This window comes from Podarcis melisellensis, assembly GCF_964234715.1.
Source record: "Podarcis melisellensis genome assembly, chromosome: 17".
NCBI lineage: Eukaryota > Metazoa > Chordata > Lepidosauria > Squamata > Lacertidae > Podarcis > Podarcis melisellensis.
Genome location: NC_138534.1, coordinates 6639991 through 6658468, shown reverse-complemented (window position 1 = coordinate 6658468; position 18478 = coordinate 6639991). Strand labels below are relative to the sequence as shown.

General features: G+C 43.7%; 1 protein-coding gene across 2 annotated transcripts in view; it reads right to left on the bottom strand.

The window, feature by feature from the left end:
* The window catches only part of PDE4A (phosphodiesterase 4A), a 367213-nt gene that overhangs the window by 257281 nt on the left and 91454 nt on the right, over window positions 1–18478 (bottom strand). The window lies entirely within an intron of this gene.

The following is an 18478-nucleotide window of genomic DNA, read 5'->3' as shown; positions in this document are numbered from 1 at the left end:
CGTTTTAAATGTATTGTAAAGTGCAATACACAAATGTGACACTAGATGAGCTATGCCAAATTCAATGTATTTTTCAAAACGTTTTTTTAAAAAGCATTTTCACAGAGGTTTTTTTTATGTTTGTATATTTCACTTATGACTTGTCTCCTGTCTATATAATAATGCTTGCTGATTCCTGGCCAGTCTAAACCATTCTTTAGGAATGGTGAATACCTTGACTACAGAATCCATTGTCACTGAAATATACTCGGAATCCTGTAGTGATTTCATGCTCTTTATTGAAGCTTGTAAAACAGTGATTGATTTGCCCCCCAAAACTCAGGCTTTTATATACATTATTTACAGAATGAGTCCCGTCTGATTGGCTGATTCTGCTTCCCTCCTGGAGCGTGATTGGTCTTTTTCCTGCAGGCCAATCAGTTGTTGCATTCTACGATCCTACCAGCCTAATAGGCTGATTAACTTCTTCCTGGAGCTTGATTGGTCTTCTCCTGCAAGCCAATCAGTTGTTGCATTCTAGGATCCTACCAGCCTAATAGGCTGATTAACTTCTTCCTGGAGCTTGATTGGTCTTCTCCTGCAAGCCAATCAGTTGTTGCATTCTAGGATCCTACCAGCCTAATAGGCTGATTAACTTCTTCCTGGAGCTTGATTGGTCTTCTCCTGCAAGCCAATCAGTTGTTGCATTCTAGGATCCTACTTGCCTATTGTTCTAGGATCCAAAGTTAGTACATATCAGTCATAGACCTGTTTCATTCATGCATATATATCCTCTCTTTTGACAAGTCTGCTTGGAAAGTTATCAAACCAGTTTGCTAAACCAGTTTCACAGAGGGGAGGCTAAGGAAGAATGTCCTGCTATGTGGCTGGACGAGTCAAGGGTTCAGACATGGCTACTGCATGGCTCTCTGTACTATTTCAGCTATTGGTGGATTCATTGGGAAAACAGGGCTAAGTGAAAGCATCCACTGTAAATACAAATCTATATGCTTTTGTTACCATTTTAACTGAGTTATGTTGCACAGGCCATTTGCAGAAGGGCTCCTATTGCATTCCTGGTGTTACATGCAAGGGATTTGGTGTTTCGTGGACATGTGTAAATGCAGTTATCCCTGTGCATTTATACTGACAGTTCATTAATTTTTATACAACCACCACTACCCTTTCCCTACAACAGCTAAGACCAATGAGCCATTTCTCTGTGTCCCACAGAGCAGAGAGGGGCAGACTTCAGACTTGTGGGGTCCACTTTGTTTTTTATTAGACCCCCCAAGGTCCGCCCACCAGAGCCAGGTGTAAAATGGCATCTCAGGGAGTGGAGGAAGATACAATTTTAAAAAAATAATAATAAAGCAACTAAAGGCAGAGCCAATGACTTCCTGCGCCTCAAGACCCATATGCTGGTAATACCTGTATATACAAGGGGAAATAAGTTGTGACAGATCACTGATTGTAAAACCGGCCAGAAGACTTGCACAAAGTCTCGGTCAAAGGCAACCACTTAATACTCCTATTTTACAAGTGAGGAGTGCAGAGACCAAGACAGAAACAATTAGCAAAAGGTCAGCTAAGCCACAGATATACCGTATTTTTCGCCCTATAGGACATACTTTTCCCCCTCCAAAAAACGAAGGGGAAACCTGTGTGCGTCCTATGGGGCAAATACAGGCTTTCGCTGAAGCTTGGAGAACGAGAGGGGTCGGTGCGCACCAAGTTTCTCGCTCTCCAGGCTTCAGGAAGCTATCGGCAAGCCTGGGGAGCCCGCAGGAGTTCCCGCAGGGCTCCCTAGGCGGCGGATAGCAGCCTGCCGCCCGGCGCGCAGGGCGCCCTGAAGCAGAGCGCCCCTCGCGCCGGGCAGATATCCGCAGCCTGTGGAGCCCTGCGGGAACTCCCGCAGGGCTCCCTAGGCTGCGGATAGCAGCCTGCTGCACGGAGCGCGGGGCGCGCTGAAGCAGAGCGCCCCGCGCTTTGGGCAGACATCGGGCAGCCCCACAAGCTCAGGGGACAGCGGGGAGGCGGAGCGTCGCCATCCCGCTGTTCCCCGACCTGGTTTGGATCCCCCGACCTGGTTTGGGGGGGGGGGGAATAAAGGAATTTCCCCCCTTTATTTCCCCCCCAACAAACTAGGTGCGTCCTATGGGCCGGTGCGTCCTATGGGAAGAAAAATACGGTATTTTTTGGTCAGGTGCAGCTGCTATTGTGCAAGCATTGGAAGTCAGAGACCCCTGCAAATTTACAGCAAATCAGCCAGAGAACTACCAGTAGGTCTACCTTCTGCTTGCCTTTACCATGAAATTGCCCCCCAGAATCCTTGGCAGTGCAAAAAGGCTCCTTAGCAGAAGAAAGATTGCAAAATATCGCTGCATATTTTAAAGAAGTGATTGCGACAAGCGAGTAAGTGGTTGGTTCACTTCATCCCAGCAGGAGCGGGGGTGGGGGCGGGATCACCGTCCGGTCTGTCTTTTTTCCCTGCACCCCCACTCAGAGTCACTGGAAGCAGAAAAGGCTACATTGCACCGTCCATCACAACATTCCCACCCCACCTTTCACACCTTGTCTGGCTGTGCAGGGAAAAACAACCGGTTCATCTGCTTCCAGGCTGTTCCTGGCTATACAGATGTCAGTCTTGAAGAAACAGGACTTGCAGCTAAGAAGAAAGGTAAGGCAAGAATGTCGTTCTTTCCCAGCCATTCTTCAAGGTTGAGAAGAACCCTCCAAAAATTGCTGTTTCTGCGTCTAGCTCTTGAATCACACACACCCATTGCTCGGTATAGATTCGTCATGGCTACATAATAGCAGGAAGCTAATCGCCTTGGCATTTAGGAGAGCAGGATGCTGTGCTGGGAGAGATGCGTGGGCTCAGCATCGCAGCTAGCATTCCCCATACTCTCTCTTCTGAAAGTTACAAACACTGAGGAACTCCTAAACGCTTGGATGGTGGGGAAAAACCACACAGCCTTGCGCTGGTTGGGTTAAGGTCAGGTATGTCAAGGCTTTGCCTTAATCACTCAAAGGCCCCATCTGCACAACTGCATTTAAAGCAGCACCATCCCATTTTAGAAGAGTCATGGCTTCCCCCAAAGCATCTTGGGAACTGTAGTCTGTAAAGCATGCTGAGAATTATTCAGATATTCCAGTTCCCCTCACAATTCTCAGAATGGTTTTACCATCAATTGCTTTTCCCAGTGAGCTCTGGGAACCGTAGCTCTCTTAGGGGAATAAAGGTCTCTTAACAACTATCAGCACCCTTAATAAACTACAGTTCCCAGGATGCTTTGGGGGAAGCCATTGTTAAAATGGTATTATACTGCTCTGGATCCATATTGCAGATGGGGCCTAAGGGTGTGGAGAAGGGGGATAGCCCTTATTGAAGCTCTGAATACTTGACTGTGGCTCAGGGCTAAGAAAGATGCTCTGGTGCCCAAGGCAGAAACTCTGGACAAGGAATTCCCCATGCCCGCCCACTGGCAGGTACACACACCAACACACACAGGGCACAATCTTCTCAAGTATGTTGCATGCTCTTGTGTGGCTCCTGTTCTTTTCTGTGGGGCTCCCACTGCAGAACCTCTGGTGGACTCTCTGCCCCATTGTTCAGATACCTACCATTCATTACACTTAACGGTACTCAGTCTGGCCCCAGAGATGCTTCCTCCCAGTGAGACACTTCTGTGTCAGTTGCAGCTGCAGTTGTGTAGATATGCATCCATAAGAACATAACAGAAGAACACAACTGGATCAGGCCAAAGGCCCACATAATCCAGGATCCTGTTCTCACAGTGGAGAATCAGATGTCCATGGAAAGCTCACAAGCAGGACAGAAGCGCCACAGCCCTTCTGGTGTTCAGAAGCATGAAATAAGCCAGCCTGAAACACTGTGCAGGAACAGCAGGATTAGAACAATGTCATAACCTCCAACATTTCTCCCATGCAATTAGGGATATCCTATTACACCACCACCACAACAACAACTCTGGACGGCTTCCAACATATATAAAATCTTTTTAATTTGTTACTTGTACTTTGTAACTTCTGAACAGACCTCAGATCTTTTGATGAAGGGTGGTATATAAATTTAATAAATAAATAAAACTTCCTTAGACACAGCTACCTTCAGATGGCTCAGGGGTCAGATAGCTCCATACCCTCCAACATTTCTCCCATGAAAATGGGGGTGTCCTAAGGAAAAGCAGGGCATTCCAGGATCAAATCAGAAACTGGGACGGTGTCTGTAAATCTGGGACTGGAAATCCCTGGAAAATAGGGACACTTGAAGGGTCTGCAAAAACCCAGGATGAATACTGACCAAGGCAGCAACACAGATCGAGCCAGAACTCCCACCTGCATCCAGGGCAGTGGTTCGATTGCCTGACTCATGAAAACTGTAATCCTCAGGGGCTTATGCTACTGCTGGTCAGTCTTTAAGGTAAGCCACATGACTTAGCTGGAAATAAGTACTCTAGATAAAGGAGGAGGGATATAAACCCACAACAGGATTGTAGGTACCTTCAACATCAAGGCTCCCACCAAGGCCATCAAATTAGGTTTCAGTTCTTCAGCTCTAAGCCCAATAAAGCACTGGAAAATATAACCAAGAACACCTTGCTTGGACTCCAGGCTGAGTTCTATAAATCAGAGCCTCTTTCCTATGTGTTACAGAAACTGCAAGGATAAAAGAACCCTAGTAGATCACTTACGGTGGGCTTCTACTACGGCAGACACTTACTGGGCATTCATTTTTACCAGTACTGTATTAGTCAATCGTACAGCAACTTCACTCCTGAACCTCTGCCTGCTCTCCCATCTATCTTGAGAAAAGGGGTTAAGGCAGAGCTTTCCAAACTGTGCGTCGTGACACATTAGTGTGTCGTCGGCAGTGTGTAGGTCTGTTACATGAATGCTCTCTGCACTCCTCCTGGGACTGGAAAGGGGTTAGTTTAACCTCTGGTTTGTTGTAAAACTGAATTACTGTGTTGCGAAATGATGCATGTCTAAAAAGTGTGCCACCAACATGAAAAGTTTGGGAAGCTCTGGGTTAAGGGGTTAATAAGCCTCTGGTCCACAGATATCTGGTACTGAAGCAACTGGCAGCTGCTAGCTTAGAAACTGCATGCCACTGGAGGGAATTTGGAATTTAGAATCACATAATCACAGGACTGTAGAATTGGAAGGGACCCTGTAGGTCATCTAGTCTAACCCCCTTGGCAAGGCAGGAATCTCAACTAAAGCATCCACAACAATGGTCATCCAACCTCTGCTTAAAAACCTCCAAGGAAGGAGAATCCACCACCTCCCGAGGGAGCCTGTTCTATGGTCAAACACCTCTTACCATCAGGAAGTTCTTCCTGGTGTTTATTTATAATCTCCTTTCTTGTCACTTGAAGCCATTTGTATTTTTGTTATAAACAAGCACACCTAGACATTTCGTTGTTGCGCCCATAACCTAGGTTTAAGGTGTCATTTAGCTCCTAGGTTTCATATCTCTGTTTTTAACACTGCTGGTCATTGGCTCTAAATGAGAAATTAACACAAAGCAAGGGGAGGAATAAGCAATGACAAGTTCTCCAAGACATGGCTTCAATTTATAAGGTATTTAATAACAAAGATAAAACATTCTGAATTTCATCATCATTATCTTTCACTTCAGCTTCACTCAATAGGCCTAACTAGTCCTGCGATTTCGGAATACAATTTTTCTCACTATGGTGGTTTTATGGAAAAAAAAAATCAATAGCAAATTATTTATTTATTTTTTAAAAAAAGAAAGAGCACGTTGCTGAAACAGACCAAAGGCCACTCAGCTTGCCATGCCTCCTGTACACTAGCAAGCAAGAGACAGCCAAACCCCTGCTGGAACAAATGAGCCAGGGACAAATGACAAATTCTAAGTTACACAGCCAATTAATTCAGCCATATCAAATACCATAGAAGTCCATTTTTATTTTTCAGACGTCATCTCTCAGCTGCATTCCTGAAATACAGGCGTATATCTGTTTCAACCCAAAAATAAATGCAGGCATCTGGGCAACAAACCAATCCATCCTCTTATTTCTATCACGTCCTTCCTTGTATTTGTAATCAATTTTGCTCTTTATACTGCTGAGAATTGGCCACCTGATGAGGAGTTATACGTAACTCAACAGCTTCCTTCCATATTCTGGCTATTCCGGAAAACAGAAAGCAAGTCTGAACAAAAATATACAGAATGCAAAAACAGTTCTACTGGATTTTGGACCAAATCCCCAGCGAGTTTGGTGTTCTGCTCCCAAAAGTGGCCAACCAGATGTTCCTGGAAGTTCACAAGACCACAGCATCTGGACATTCAATGCATACTGTTTTTGTAGATGAGTTTTCAATTCAGCCTTCATGACTAACAGCTGCTGATAAGCCCATCCATCCATAAATATTGTCAATTCAGAGGTGGGAAACCTTTCCACCCAAGAACCACATTCTCTTCTGGGCAAATGCCAGAGGGGGCACATGGTAGTTATGAGTGGGGGCCAGAGGCAGAAGTGGGAGGGGCAATGAATGCAAATTGTTACTGCTGTACTCTTGGCTAATTTTGGCACATACCCTTCTCTAGCAGACATCCAAGAAAGCAACATGCCCTACTAGACTTCAAAAAAACACATTTCAGTCAGGGAAGGGCAGGCAGGTACATGCCAACGGCAGGTCCAGTAGGAGATGTGGCTGGGAGGGGCCCAAGGGCCAGAAGGGAGGCTTGGAGTGCTGCATTTGGGTCCATCCCATCCATTTTAAATGAGTGACCCACAATTTTATTTTATTTTTAGTATTGAATTTTCTAACTTAACTGCCTACTTGAGTCAGAGATGGCAAGCATGACTTACAACAGGGGTGAGCAACCTTATTCAGCCGTGAGCCGGTCTACTGTCCCTCAGACCTTGTGGGAGGCCGGACTATATTTTTTTTGGGGGGGGGATGAATGAATTCCTATGCCCCACAAATAACCCAGAGATGCATTTTAAATAAAAGCACACATTCTATTCATGTAAAAACATGCTGATTCCCAGACCGTCCATGGGCTGGATTGAGAAGGCAATTGGGCTGCATCTGGCCCACGGGCCTTAGGTTGCCCACCCCTGACTTACAACTTCAACAGGAATTTTAATGTATATAGTATTTTTCACTCTATAAGACGCACCAGACCACAAGACGCACCTAGTTTTTGGAGGAGGAAAACAAGAAAAAAAATATTCTGAATCTCAGAAGCCAGAACAGCCAGAGGGATCGCTGTGCAGTGAAAGCCGCCTCAATCCCTCTTGCTGTTCTGGCTTCTGGGATAGCTGTACAGCCTGCATTCGCTCCATAAGATGCACACACATTTCCCCTTACTTTTTAGGAGGGGAAAAGTGAGTCTTATAGAGCAAAAAATACGGTATTTATTACATTCATATCCCACTTCCCACCACGGAGCTCTAGATGGCATGCATGGTTCTAACCCCTTCCCTGTGGTGGAGGTTAGGCTGAGAGGCAGTGGCTGGCCCAGGGAGCTTCATGACTGAGTGGGGATTCGAACCCTGCTCTTCTAGCTCCTAGCCCAACTATACTGGCTCTCCCACTCATGCACCACCTCAATATAGTACCCCCATGGCTAGCTCTCTACTCCCTCACCTACAGCCCCTACCATAATATTTAGAATAGCTTACCATGTAGATGTCCCTGTCTCTCTGCATCTGTAGTCAATGTGGGTAAGAAATGATACTACATCAGACACCCCCCCAAAAAACTGGACCCCCTTTTGTGCAATTTTGGAATACATACAGGCCAAGTGGTTTAGTAAATATAGAAGTCTTGGCAATTTGATGTAAAAATTGGAGTTGGTGGGCTACGATAGGCTTTAATTATGGGTTTTGTATTTCCCATTTATTTATTTTACACCACATTTATAGGGTTGTGTATTATTATTTAAAACAAATAAAAATGAAAAGGAAGAAGTGACCTAGACACAGATCCTGTAGCTTTAAAGACTTAACACTACAGTGAAGTCAGTTACCTTCCCAGCTCCTACTCCTCATATTAGAAAATTCTGCACGTCACATATCGGGAATGGGAAACTTAATTGCCAGCAAAGCATTTTGTGACCTTTGCAAGAAAAGCACCTAGAGAAGCACTAACACTATTAGTGAAAGAAAATGAGAAACGAGGCCAGAACTTAAAACAATTACCAAGGCTTTCCCTGTAACCAGGAAGCAAGGGCCAATTCATTCTTGGAATCTGAAGATTAAAAAAAACACCACCTCGCTCTCATTCTATAGCCCATTGTTCACCAAACCATCTATAAAAGGTCTGGGAGATGTGAAAGACTTCAACTTGCAGTGTTAACCTGCCAAAAGCCTAGAGGAGTTCTGCAGAGCTACTGGGACAAATACAGCCTATATTCAATTTACAAAAAGAAAACCTTTCAGTTTGACATGTTGTATTAAGGGCTTTCCATGTTCACTCAGGCTCCAAAATGCTAGGAAATAATGGCTGTTAAAAGACCACAACAACCGTAGAATATCAATATTGGCTAAATGATGCTTCTATATTTTTAGGACCTACCTTATTCTTACGACTATTTGTTTTTAAGCATTTTTAATGTTGTAACCTACCCTGAGGCCTTATGGTGAAGGGTGGGTAACTAAATTAATAATAAAAATAATAATACTATAGAAGGAGGAAGAGGAGCATAAACTTTAGCAGGTAATTTTCCAACATTTTGGTGTTTGAGCAAACATGAAAAGCACTTAAACATTCTTGTTTGTTTGTTTAATATGTTGTACAGTATTAACTGAATTTGATTACATTTTGAGAAGTCCATGCCCACAAACTCTCATCAGGCAAAGCGAGCTTGACATTAAAAATGATAAACTAATTGGACAAAGAAGAAGAAGAAGGGACCTCATTAATAAGATATCACACATCATTTAGAAGAGCAAGAATTCACATGCAACCTTACATATGCCTCTTAAATATATAATCTATTAAGCGAATTAAGGTTAGAAATAAAGGTCGCCCATCCTTTTCTCCTAACCACACTCTTGCCTCTTTATTGGAATTGCCAACTTTGGGCGGCTGCCACTGCTTTTTTGCCTGCGACAATTGGTTCGTTGGGTAGCATTAGCAGGAGATCATGTTGGTTTCCATGCCATCCAGTCATCCCAATTTATTTCTGCAGATTGTATGGTTGTTAAAGGCACAAGAGCAGGGGGTTCTCAAGTCAACTGACAAGACTTGCTGTTAAAGGCTGCAATGAATAAAAAGGAAAATAATCAGATGAAGCGCAAACAGCCAATACCGTGGTACCTCAGGTTAAGAACGTAATTCATTCTGGAGGTCCGTTCTTAACCTGAAACTGTTCTTAACCTGAAGCACCACTTTAGCTAATGGGGCCTCCCACTGCCACTGCGCAGTGGCAGCGCGATTTCTGTTCTCATCCTGAAGCAAAGTTCTCAACCCGAGGTACTATTTCTGGGTTAGCGGAGTCTGTAACCTGAAGCGTCTGTAACCTGAGGTACCACTGTAGTTGCTCCCTCTAGCTCCCTTTCCCCCCCATTGCAGTGGAACATGCTACTCTTGTGCCCTTCCTAACTCCAGCAAGGTAAAGGACCCCTGGATGGTTAAGTCCAGTTAAAGGTGACTATGGGCCATCTCACTTCAGGCCAAGGGAACCTGCGTTTGTCCACAAACAGTTTTTCCGGGTCATATGGCCAGCATGACAAAGCCGCTTCTGGCAAAACCAGAGCAGCGCACGGAAATGCCGTTTACCTTCCCACCAGAGTGGTACCTATTTATCTACTTGCACTTTGACGTGCTTTCAAACTGCTAGGTTGGCAGGAGCTGGGACCGAACAACGGGAGCTCACCCCTGTCATGGGGATTCAAACCGCCGACCTTCCGATCGGCAAGCCCTAGGCTCAGTGGTTTAGACCACAGTGCCACCTGCGTCCTGCATGTTGCTTAGCATGGCTTTAAAGCAGGTTTCCTCAACCTTGGCCCTAAAGATATTTGTGACCTACAACACCCATGATCCCCAGCTAGCAGGACCAGTGGTCAGGGATGATGGGAATTGTAGTCTCAAAACATCTGGATGGCCGAGGTTGAGGAAGCCTGCTATATGATCGCAACGTCTGAAGTGGGACCCACACCTTCCAACATTTTACAAATAAAAGGGACGCTCTTGTCAAAGGCGTCAGCAGTTGACAGTAAGCCACTGCATGTTGTTTTGCAAACACAGCGAATCCACACAGAATTGGCTTGTGCAACTGTTTTAATACATAACTGCCGACTGCCCACAATTCTTGCAGCAAGGCAGGCATCTGACATTTATCAAAATGTACAAAAAGACACGTAGGACGTTGTCGGTAATGGAGAGGTGACCCTGTCCAAGATTTCTCCACATGAGTTGCGGAGCCTGTTGATTTGTCTCTCTGTGAGTCCTCATTTATGTCAGTTAAAGTGGAAAGTGTGGCTCGTGTAGGTGAAAGAATGAAGAGAGGGAAGTTGATTCCAGAAGTGTTGGAGAAAGACTCACGCCTTTAAGATTTCCCTCCCTGTTTTCCCGCTGTGGGGGCAACTTTGTCCCACCCCTTCAGATACTGCAACATGAGGATGGGATCAAGACATCTCCACATTCCTATGTGAAATTATGGGGGAAGGAACAGATTGGGAGTCCATAATTAAGCAGCATTTCCTACACGCTGCTTATTTACTTATTACATTTATATCCCACCTTCAAGGTGGTAGGGTCCCGTCCCCCCCGCTCTACTTTATGGTCACAGCCACTCTGTGAAGTATGTTAGGCTGAGGGACTATTTAAACTGGCCCAAGGTGAACCTCCTGGATGAGTGTCTCCCAGGTCCTAGTCCATGGGTAGGCAAACTAAGGCCCAGGGGCCGGATCTGGCCCAATCACCTTCTGGGTGGATAGAAACCAGGGAATTCTTGCAGTCATCCCCCATCCCATTCTGATGCTGGGATGCTGAAGTATATCACGCTCCTGTACGGTCTTTCTTGGATTCCTATGCATTAAGAGGGCATGCATTAAGAGGCCTGGATCCGGCCCCAAGGTGTAGGTAGGGATGGCGAGGAGACTGGCACCTACTCAAATGTTTCAATGTTGTATTTTAATCTTGTTTTTAACTTGTATTCATTCAACTTGTTTTTATTATTGCTTGTTAGCCGCACTGAGCCCGGCCTTGGCTGGGGAGGGCAGGGTATACATAAAATGTATTATTATTAATAATAATAATAATAATAATAATAATTATTATTATTATTATTATTATTATTATTATTATAAAACAGACTGTTAAAATGCCTAAGTAAGCCACAAAAACCTAAGATCTGGCTGGTTGATACCAGCAGCCAGATGCATCAGGGGAAATATTTAAAAAAAAACACATTTTGGTGGATAGAGGGAAATTAGGGAGAAATAAACCCACATTCTAGTCATGTAAACTCTGGATATTTACTAATTAGAAGCCCTAAAAAAGTCACATCCTCTAATCACCTTGACAGACAAAGGTCACTGATCCTTTCTATCCTTTCCTCCTTTTGTTTTTGCTAAGATCACTTAATCCTCAAATGACAATCTGAACCAAACCAATTTATCTAGCAGAAGATGGAAAACGTGGTGACTGGCACTCACAAATATTTTGGTTTTGTGGACAGGAGAAGAGTGCCAGCAAAGAGACCAGAGATAATTCGAACAGCACACAAAAACCTGAACATGGCATCAGCTGATCTAGGATTCTGCCACAGGTAACTAGCAGTTTTTTTCACCTCATTGGGGCAAAATGCAGTTACCTCACTAGAGACAACTGGTCCTCGCAAAGTCAACAAACTTCCAGTTTCTTAATAAATCATTACTTACATAATGGCTAGGCAGCCAGCTAACACCAGCTGTTCCCCAACACTAAAAACTGCCAGTGGGCTATCCAATATAAACATGAAATGTACATGTCTTTTTAATTAGAGTTCACTGATTCAGTCTGGAGATAACTCATAACTGCAAGATGGGAATCATTGCTGAATGACAGCAATCAATAAACCATTAAATTGACTCATTGAGTTAGTACCACAAGATTTTTCAAACCTGGAATGGCTGGGTCAAGTCACCATGTAATGTGTTTTGGGGTGGGGTGGCGGAATAGCATGTGAAATTTACCCCTTAGAAAGGAAAGCTTTCAGATTGCTGTCATTCATTAACACTATTCCTATTCAACATAGCTGAGACACTGATGCAGAGAACAAGACCCTGCCCAACACCATTAAAAACCCACAAACTTCCACTGGGCCCTTGGTGTTCACATATGGCATATTCTCAATTTCATGCAGTACAAGCGAGTTACAATTTTCCTACAATGGAGTTCAAATGTGTACATGGCAAGCATATGAGACATTCACACGCTGTTGGACAGTGCACCAGAAATTGTAATTCCAGAATTTCACCAAAGGTATTTCACTTCTTTTTTCACTGAACCACTTCCACTTTCTTAACTGAACCATTTGCACTTTCCAAAAGCCTAAATCAATAATATGCAAAACCAAACAACTCTGAGTATACAAACTCAGAGCAGTTAAGACATTTATTTCCAGGCGTACTAAGCTGCAACTCCCTATCTATAGAGGATATCAGGAATCGTTCAAAAATACCAGCACATGTTTTCCCCCGCAAGAGAATAAACGATCTGCAGGCACAGGGAGCTTTGGCGTCTCCGTCAACAGGATGGCTGTGTTTACCTCATTCAGTTCAGTTCCAGTGTTCTTCTCTGTCAGCGGACTTCAAGATTTTCCAGATAGCAGCCATGTCAGCCAGAAGCCAGCCCCCATACTCAGCCAAGTATAGCTTACATGCCCCAAGTAGAATGTTCAAGGGTCAGCAACCCTGATCTAACACTCCAACCAGGCCATGACTCAGTTCACATGTTGCGGTAAACCACAGTTAATGGCTTGCCACGAATGTCCCCCGGAAGGCTCTTTCACTCTTCCCTCCTAACACCACAATCTCTGGCTTCTTCTAACATCCAAACAGCAAGCCACAATCTGTAGCCTATGCATGTTTTTTGGCTTACTGATTGGTCTCGTAAAACCAGGGAATGTGACTTGTTACCTCTGTGCATGGGCAGAGGGAAGCCAAAAAACTCTCTTGACCACAATCAGAATAAACTACAGTTTACTGTGACATGCAGGTGGGGTCAATGCAGTCTTGACCACAGCAGAATCAGGCTCAGAGTCATCCCAAGCACTGTTTTTACAGTGCAGTGGCAGAATAAATTACCTTAAACAAAAACAAGTAGACAGCAGGGGGTTGAGGAAGCTTTAAAATAAAACATTTCTTTTTATCTGTTTAGTTGTCTAGGTGTCCTACATTACGATGGAAGAAGGAATTATATTCATGAATCTTTGATTTCGCCCAACACTTATGTGTTTGAATTGCACCTCCCAGTTGCTCAGTACAGATAACTGCAAAGAGGCTGTATTACCCAAAACCAGATTTCCTCCTCTTTCCCTTGAAAAGCTAATTTAAGTTTTCATACCAACTGTTCCAGATGTCAACTTAACTGTATTACAGTTACACCAACTCTCATCTTGGAAGAAGCATTACTCAGGGTTGACCCCAGACATTTCTGCTCCTGAGGCAGTTAATACAAGAGCACCCCACTTATTTATTATGGGGTGCAATTCACTGCTGAAGTCCCAGCGAAATCAACACAAGACCAGGCTCTTATGCAGCTCCTGTTAATCCCAGTCACATCTGTGCAAGCACCCTGGTGAATTGTGCCCCATGGGTCAGATCTTTCTACCACATTTTTACCACATTTCATGATGCCCAAGGTCCACTGGCAGGCTCTTCCTCCCGCAGAGCATCATGGCAGGGGGAGACCATCCTGGCCCCATGGACAGGGGCTGCAGAAGCAATGGGAAAGGGACTAACTGGGGTGGCTGCCTTGACCCATGGTTAGCTCTCTGGGTCGCACCTCTGACGCAATAAAGTGGGCTTGGCCATGTGAAAACAGCAGTTCAGGGCTGCTTTCCAAAAACTTTCCCTCAAGAAAATCTACACTATTTTAAATCATAATATATAATATATTATTCAATTATTCAATTCAGGAAAACAAACGAAACAAATGGACTCACCTTTTGGCAACATGGACTCACAGAAGGGGAACCACAAGAGCCGTCAATCATTTAAGAGCATTAAAAAAAAAAGGATTTTTAAAAATTGGGGGGTCTTTGGGAACTTTTTGGGGAACATATATGGCCCATGGACTGTGGATTAGCCATCCCTATCCACTGAGGGAAAGACCCAACTGCTATTAAAGCAAGAACATGCCCAGGAAAGGAAAATTATGCCCCTATGATAGCTTACCACTTTTTTCTGGTCTTCAAGTAAAAGCCTCCCTCCTCTACCCTTTTCCTTCATTTCCCTTTTCTTGTTTTGTTTTCTTTTTAGTTTTCTTTAAGCTGATGACAGAAACTCACACACACCCCTTAATTGATTGCGTTTACTTATATGCTGCTTCCCACAATGAGCTATGGTCAAAGTGGCTTACAGCAGACATTCCAAAACCTAGAAATACAGAACACAGAATTACAAATATACAAAGTACAGAACTTATTGGTAAATTAAAAAATGAGAAATATCAGCAAACACGGAATAAATTCAATTATTACCGGGGGGGGTGGGACCACCCACGATCTAGGCTGAAGTACATAATATACCTGAAGGAGCATCTCTACCCCCATCGTTCAGCCCAGACACACTGAGGTCTACCTCTGAGGACCTTCTGGTGGTTCCCTCACGGCAGAAGGTGAAGGTACAGGGAACCAGGCAGAGGGCCCTCTTGGTAGTGGCGCCCTCCCTGTGGAACACCCTCCCTGCAGATGTCAAGGAGGTAAAGAACTACGCAACTTTTAGAAGGCATCTGAAGGCAGCCCTGTATCGGGAAGTTTTCAATGTTTGATGTTTTACTATGTTTTTATGTTTTGCTGGAAGTTGTGCAGAGTGGCTGGGTGACACCCAGACAAATGGGTGGGATATAAATAAAAAAATTGTTGTTGTTGTTAAGCAGAACAAGAATCAACTGATAACATTCTGGTACTGGACTTGCTGGACTCCAAGGAGCCTGGCTTACATACAGTTAAGAGTAAATGACATACAGCTGGCATATAGACTAGATAACGTACAGAGGAGGCTAACAGTAGCAAAAGGGAAACACTGGGGAGGACAGTAGTTAGTCTCTCCCACAGTCTTCTGGAAGTACCTATAGCTGCTACAGGTCTTTCTGCTCTTCTTTAAGAGAGAATAATTGTCTGAAATGTTCGATTTCAAAATGGTAGAGCAGGATAGGCTCTTTTGAGCACAATCCACGGGGAAATTCTCTGAAAGTGAACGGAATCTGTGAAATAGCCTGGAGGATTATTCCATGTGTGAATCAACCTGAGGGGGTCTATTTGGATTTTCCAACTCGAGACCACCAAAATTTATTCAGCCAGTGCCCTTATCATAGATATTTCACGTTGCAATCAAGTCACCTCAAGCCACGGAGTACAATATTAATGACTAGTCAATGGGGTAACTAACTAATCCAATTTCCCCCCAAGCAAAATTGCAGGCTGTGCAAAGTCCTCAAAGTGCCATAGAGAATGCTGCACCACAGGCAATATCAGCTGGGCCTACAAGATAGCTGATATTCTTTCTTTCCCCATAGGCCAACTGTATTAAAATAGCCTTCACCCATGCATGAATCATACTTTACATAACAATGCAATAAAAAGCATTGAAAAAATATTTCAACTGATCCTCACCAGAACAACTGCAATGCATTCAAGTCTTTCAGGACCTGAGTTTTCAAATATGATTGCTGAGGGGTCCTTTACCACAACCCAGTTCAAACCAACCTGCAGCCATGAATTCACCAAGTGACCTTAGGCAAGCCACGGCTGATGACTGGCCACTCATCTGCAAATGTAGAGGACAAAACTGGCCTACCCTACAAGGTTGTTGCAATTATTGGTGAGGCAATTACACAAGCCTTTTGAATGCTTCAAGTGTGCTATACAAATGCTGCCAACTGCCCTTCCTTTCAGTGCTAGAACATCTGATTTGTGGGCAAGAAGGTTCCAGTTTCCATTCTTAACATCTCTAAGTAGGCTTGGGAAAGTCTCCGGGCCTGATCCACCGGAGAGCTGCTACCAGCCAATGTGGACAGTGCTAAGCTGATGGTCTGACTTCATCTAAGTCAGACTCCTCTGTTCCCCCCATCATTTCCCTCATATGTCTTTGGATTCCAAGGGTGCTAATTGTCCTGTGATCGTCCGGTCATTTAATATTTCCCTTGTGTGCCAGTTTAACTCTCCGTTAGGTTGCATGGCTTGGAAGACTCTATATTACGCCCCAACAGCTGGGTACATTTGCACATGCAACAACTTAAGGGTTTTCTTGTTTTTTAAAAGAAAATGAATTAGGACACCATGAACTAAAGTTGTGTTGTGTAATTCAATCAATTGAAGAAATCACTTTAAAATGCCACACATTTTAGAGGGATGGCAGTTTGAGGGACACAACCAGCATTTTAACACTCAGGGGTTGTTGTTGGGGATGCCTTTTACACAAAGCCTGCTACACATCTGTTTCAATCAGTGTGTCCCATTAGCAATGTTCACAGCTCAAGCTGTTAAGGAGAAGATTGCCACAAAGTGCCCAATTTGGGAATTCTGTCCTCTGAACTTTTAATGTACGAAGAAAGGACAGATTGAACACCATTCAGGGGCATAATGCTCTTCCAAAATTGTCTTTAAGGTGTTGGAGGTAGTTAAGGTGGGGGGGGAGACATTAATAATAGGAAAAATTATTAATAAAGGGGAATTGGAGGTAATGTTCTCATTCCCACATACCCTACTATGCTTTGATTTGCTGCTGAAATCTCAGATGAATTTTACTTGAAAAGAAACTTTTGAGGCTTTTTAATTTTCTTTTACTCTCTCACAGCCATACATTTTAAAATGCCAGTGCTGCTCTATTAAAACTAATGACTATCTGTGGGCAGTAGATGTCTGCTCTCAGCCAGCCCAAAGGCAGCCTATTTCAAAAGAATTTTTATTTCATTGTTTAAAATATATTGGATTACAAGAGCAAGCTGTCTCTGTTCCCTCAGATAGACAAGGGAAGCAGTAGCAGAATTGGACAACTCTACAAGATGCTAGAAGGAGAAGGCCTGAAGAGATACCAAGATGAATTGAAATGAGGAGACAATAGGGAAATTGTGTTTTAAAATTTTAATATCTTCAAACTTGCAAGATGTCAGTTCTAAGCAACGGTGGCCCAAATACTATATTGTTCTACCTGTATGTACACATGCCTTAAAAGAAATTAAATTTGCCCAAGCAACCTAAATTCAACACCAAAAAAGCTGAATTTTGTGGTCTGTGTGAAAATTTGAATGACTTTTTATTTTGTATAGTGTAATCTAGTTTTGCTAATCATGGAGAAGAGCAAAGAGCTGTACTTAAACCCATCTGCCTAACCACTAGAAAATACCATATATTCAGCTTATCACCTACATAGCTAATGTTTCAAGGCATTGCCAACATGCTTTTAAACATCAGTTTGCAACCACAAGGACAACAAACTGATATGTGAAATGTAAGATTCTGTGTACAATAATCACACTCTGAAATTCTTTGTCTTTCCTTCCTTCCTTCCTTCCTTCCTTCCTTCCTTCCTTCCTTTCGCACTCCTGCAAGTTAGACTATTCCCAGCTTCTCTAGTTATCCAATAATGGGAAATGAACTGGGTAACTTTAAGTGGACACAATTATTCATATCCACCTACTGGTTAGAAGACCACATTTGGTCTTCAATGGTTCCTCTATGAGTATACTGTATAGACCAAGTCTCCACCTTTAGGATACCTGCCTCATGCCACAGTAGTTGGCTACCAGGCCAATATATATCCGTGCTGTGCACCGGCTGGACAACAACCCCACTGTCCTTAGCTTATAGAAAGCAAAAAGCTACATATGACTAGTATTATTAATCAGAGACCATAATTCCCTGCTCCAAAGAGCTTAAATAATTTTTCAGCCCTGATGCAAGACATATCCACAACTGTTTGCACCACCTACCCAAGCATATGACTTGCATGAGCTTTGTACATTTTGCTAACTTATAAGCAGAAGGCAGCTCTCTGCAATGTGTCAAGGATAAGCAGGCTGAAGGACACCCCCCTCCCCATAAGTCAACCAGAACTCATGTTTGGATGCGATCTCCTGTGGCCATATGGCAGTGCTCTTACTTCATCAGCTCCCTCCCTCATCTTCTTCCAATTCTTCTCTCAGCTACATCTAGACATATGTCAGTGCCTTGTGCCAGCTGGAGCTCCCATGTTGGAGCTGCCCATCAGAGAAAAGTGGAAGGCAAGGAAGCTTCACAACAAGAATTAGCACACAGGGGTTGTACAGGCAGCCACCTCCT